This window comes from Dama dama, chromosome 28, assembly GCF_033118175.1.
Source record: "Dama dama isolate Ldn47 chromosome 28, ASM3311817v1, whole genome shotgun sequence".
In the NCBI taxonomy this organism is placed as follows: Eukaryota; Metazoa; Chordata; class Mammalia; order Artiodactyla; family Cervidae; genus Dama; species Dama dama.
The window spans coordinates 38,666,440-38,670,841 of NC_083708.1; the positions used below are offsets into that span (position 1 = coordinate 38,666,440).

At 42.4% G+C, this 4,402-nt stretch overlaps 1 non-coding gene across 1 annotated transcript; it reads left to right on the forward strand.

Annotated features, from left to right (window-relative positions):
* Nucleotides 1-916: 916 nt before the first annotated feature.
* TRNAC-GCA (transfer RNA cysteine (anticodon GCA)) lies at nucleotides 917-988 on the forward strand. Its single transcript has one exon. It is a non-coding gene; the product is annotated as a tRNA-Cys (tRNA).
* Nucleotides 989-4,402: the final 3,414 nt, after the last annotated feature.

Consider the following 4,402-nt stretch of genomic DNA (forward strand, 5'->3'; position numbering starts at 1 on the left):
TGACTGGTTCATTCCAACCTGAGACCCTCCCCTCAGCTCCAGAGGATGGAGAGTGATTAGACCACACCCAACACATTTGATCTCATCCCCTTGGTTCAAGCATGAGCATGTCATGCAAATCTGGCTGATAAAATCTGAGGGAAAATCTTTTGAGGAGTTTTCTTGGGGGATTTCTCTCAAACTTAAAAAAAAACCAAGAGAGTCACATTTCTTTTTCTGTGTCTGGGCTTCTGTGTATGAGCTGGCAATTCATACACATCTCAGGATCACAGAGGGAGCCAACTTCAGAGGCTATGCTGAATTGCCCAGGATCACTGAGAAGAAAGAGGGAGACAGCCAGGATCCTTGAGGGCATTGAATCACTGATTTTACCAGCCCAGGAATTGTCCTGTCTTTGGAATTCTCTTCTGGGACATTACAGAAGTCCTTATTTTAAAAGTCAGCTTTAGTTGTTCTGTTTTCTTAAAAAGTGTTTGCAGTCAAAAGCATCCAGATATGGGGGTCTAACTAGTCAGAGCTTTAATGCCACTGGTACAAGTATGGAACACTTAAAATATGTGTTGCTGCTGCTGCTAAGTCGCTTCAGTCGTGTCCGACTCTGTGCGAAGCCATAGACGGCAGCCCGCCAGGCTCCACCGTCCCTGGGATTCTCCAGGCAAGAACACTGGAGTGGGTTGCCATTCCCTTCTCCAATGCATGAAAGTGAAAAGTGAAAGTGAAGTCGCTCAGTCGTGTCCGACTCTTCGTGACCCCATAGACCGCAGCCTACCAGGCTCCTCTGCCCATGGGATTTTCCAGGCAAGAGTACTGGAGTGGGTTACCATTGCCTTCTCTGTAAAATATGTTAGGCAATGTTAATTGTTAAAAAGCAGTAGCTTACTTCAAATTAAGTATCTCCTACCATGATTACTGGGCTTCCCTGGTGGCTCAGAGGTTAAAGCGTCTGCCTGCAATGCAGGAGACCCAGGTTCAATCCCTGGATTGGGAAGGTCCCCTGGAGAAGGCAATGGCAACCCACTCCAGTATTCTTACCTGGAGAATCCCATGGAGGGAGGAGCCTGGTAGGCTACAGTCCATGGGGTCTGAAAGAGTCGGACACAACTGATCGACTTCACTTTCACTTTCACCATGATTACTGGGATTTTCAATCTTTATATTTAAATTAATGACTCTACTATCAGCATTTTTAGTGTCACTAAATTAGAAAACTAAACATTTATTCCTTAGCAGCGGCAGCAGGCTATGATGATAAACCATTATCAGAGCACTGCAACAATAAAATCTGTAACTAACCGATGAAGCCCCTCTGAGCCTCTCGGGAAGCAGAACGTGACAGAAGCCCGTGTCTCTCTGTGGTTGCCTGGCATGGGCTGCACCATGCGTGGGCTGAGACTGTTCTCCCCTTTGCATTCAACACATGCGTGTAGTCCTCCCTGTGTGCAAAACTCTGGGCAAGATTCCCTTTCCCTGTCCTCCATGCCCTGCTCCCCTCTGAAAGCCCCATTTGCATCTCATTGCCGTGAAACCTCCCTAATTCCTGGAGCTTCCACTAAGCAACCTTTCAAAAGAATTCTTCCCAGATACCTAGTCTGAACCACTTCCTTTGGCATTTAATTGTACTCACCTGGTATTTTCTCAAATCAGTGTTCTATCTGGGCCCCCCTGTGGAATGAAAGTAGTAGAGAGAAGGTGGAAGTGATAAGAATACTGTCTAAGTTGGTGGTTCTCAAGTCTGTCAGACCCAACACCCCCTTTTATACGAAATATTTTTGTAATGCCATTTACCTATTATGAAATTCATAGATAAGGTAACTGACCTACATAAATAATTTCAAAATATATCAATACAATGCTCTAGACATAGTTTAAAAGAGAATAGGACAGTAACTTATGATAAAGTAATATCTATCTCAATATGTAAATGACTGACATGATTATACTGCATTAGAAGCCACAGTGAATTACAGAGAAAATGCAGACTGACAGAAGATGCTGTTTTACAACTCAAACACCACACACCATGGTATGAGTGATGTGACTTTATGAAAGGATGAACAATATTTGCTGAAGTTAAAAAAGAAAAGCCAAAAAAAAAAAGAAAAGCCAAAAAACAACTTTGATTTATGTGGTAGGCTCATTTCTAGAATTTTCTTCAGTTACAGTTGTTCAGTCATGTCTGACTCTTTGCGACCCCATAGACTGCAGCATGCCAGGCCACTCTGTCCATCACCAATTCCCGGAGCTTACTCAAACTCGTGTTCATCGAGTCGGTGACGCCATCCAACCATCTCATCCTCTGTTATCACCTTCTCCTCCTGCCCTCAATCTTTCCCAGCATCAGGGTCTTTTCAAATGAGTCAGTTCTTCACATCAGGTGGCAAAAGTATTGGAGTTTCAGCTTCAACATCAGTCCTTCTAATGAATATTCAGGACTGATTTCCTTTAAAATGGACTGGTTGGATCTCCTTGTAGTCCAAGGGACTCTCAAGTGTCTTCTCCAACACCACAGTTCAAAAGCATCAATTCTTTGGCGCTCAGCTTTCGGTACAGTCCAACCCTCAAATCCATACATGACTACTGGAAAAACCATAACTTTGACTAGATGGATCTTTGCTGGCAAAGTAATAGCTCTGCTTTTTAATATGTTGTGTAGGTTGGTCATAACTTTTCTTCCAAGGAGTAAGCGTCTTTTAATTTCATGGCTGCAGTCACAATCTGCAGTGATTTCGGAGCCCCAAAAAATAAAGCCTGCCGCTGTTTTCCCATCTATTTGCCCATGAAGTGATGGGACCAGATGCCATGATCTTAGTCTTCTGAATATTGAGCTTTAAGCCAACTTTTTCACTCTCCTCTTTCACTTTCATCAAGAGTCTCTTTAGTTCTTCTTCGCTTTCTGCCATAAGGATGGTGCCATCTGCATATCTGAGATTATTGATATTTCTCCCAGCAATCTTGATTCCAGCTCATGCTTCCTCCAGCCCAGTTTCTCATGATTGTACTCTGCATAGATGTTAAATAAGCAGGGTGACAATATACAGCCTTGACATACTTCTTTGCCTATTTGGAACCAGTCTGTTGTTCCATGTCTAGTTTTAACTGTTGCTTCTTGACCTGCATACAGATTTCTCAAGAGGCAGGTCAGATGGTCTGGTATTCCCATCTCTTTCAGAATTTTCCACAGTTTGTTGTGATCCACACAGTCAAAGGCTTTGGCATAGTCAAAAAAGCAGAAATAGATGTTTTTCTGGAACTCTCTTGCTTTTTTGATGATCCAAAGATGTTGGCAATTTGATCTCTGGTTCCTCTGCTTTTTCTAAAACCAGCTTGAACCTCTGGAAGTTCATGGTTCACATATTGTTGAAGCCTGGCTTGGAGAATTTTGAGCATTACTTTACTAGAATGTGAGATGAGTGCAATTGTGCAGTAGTTTGAGCATTCTTTGGCATTTCCTTTTTTGGTATTGGAATGAAAACTGACTTTTTCCAGTCCTGTGCCACTGCTGCATTTTCCAAATTTGCTGGCATATTGAGTGCAGCAATTTAGCATATATTAAAACTATGGAAAAAATACTTTCTGTTTATATGTAAAGTACATGTTGCTTAATATGTAAAGTGAGTCTGGTTCTATGTTCAAATAAGTATCAACAGGTTTTTCACCTAATGAGTGACTGAAAGGATATTCAAAAGTTGCAAGGGATGCAGGACAATCATTGTGGGGCACAGTCCTGCACATTCTAGCAGGTCCAGCAACTCTGGCCTTTATCCACTGCAGGCCAGAAATATGCCCCAATCATTAGATGGCCCCTAAAATCCCCACAAATAGATTCAAGGGATTAGATTTGATAGACAGAGTGCCTGAAAAACTATGGATGGAGGTTTGTGACACTGTACAGGAGGTGGCGATCGAAACCATCCCCAAGAAAAAGCAATGCAAAAAGGCAACGTGGTGGTCTGAGGAGACCTTACAAATAGCTAAGAAAACAAGAGAAGCAAAAGACAAAGGAGAAAAGGAAAGATATATCCATCTGAATGCAGAGTTCCAGAAAAAAGCAAAGAGACATAAGAATGCCTTCTTAAGTGAACAAAGCAAAGAAATAGAGGAAAACAATAAAATGGGAAAGACTAGAGATTTCTTCAAGAAAATTAGAGATACCAAGAGAACATTTCATGCAATGATGGGCATAATAAAGGACAGAAATGGTATGGACCTAACAGAAGCAGAGGATATTAGGAAGAGGTAGCAAGAATACACAGAGTAAGTAAGTAAAAGTAAGTGTTAGTCGCTCAGTCGTGCCCGACTCTTTGTGACCCCATGGACGGCAGCCCACCAGGCTCCTCTGTCCATGAGATTTTCCAGGCAAGGATACTGGAGTGGATTGCCATTTCCTTCTCCAGGAGATCTT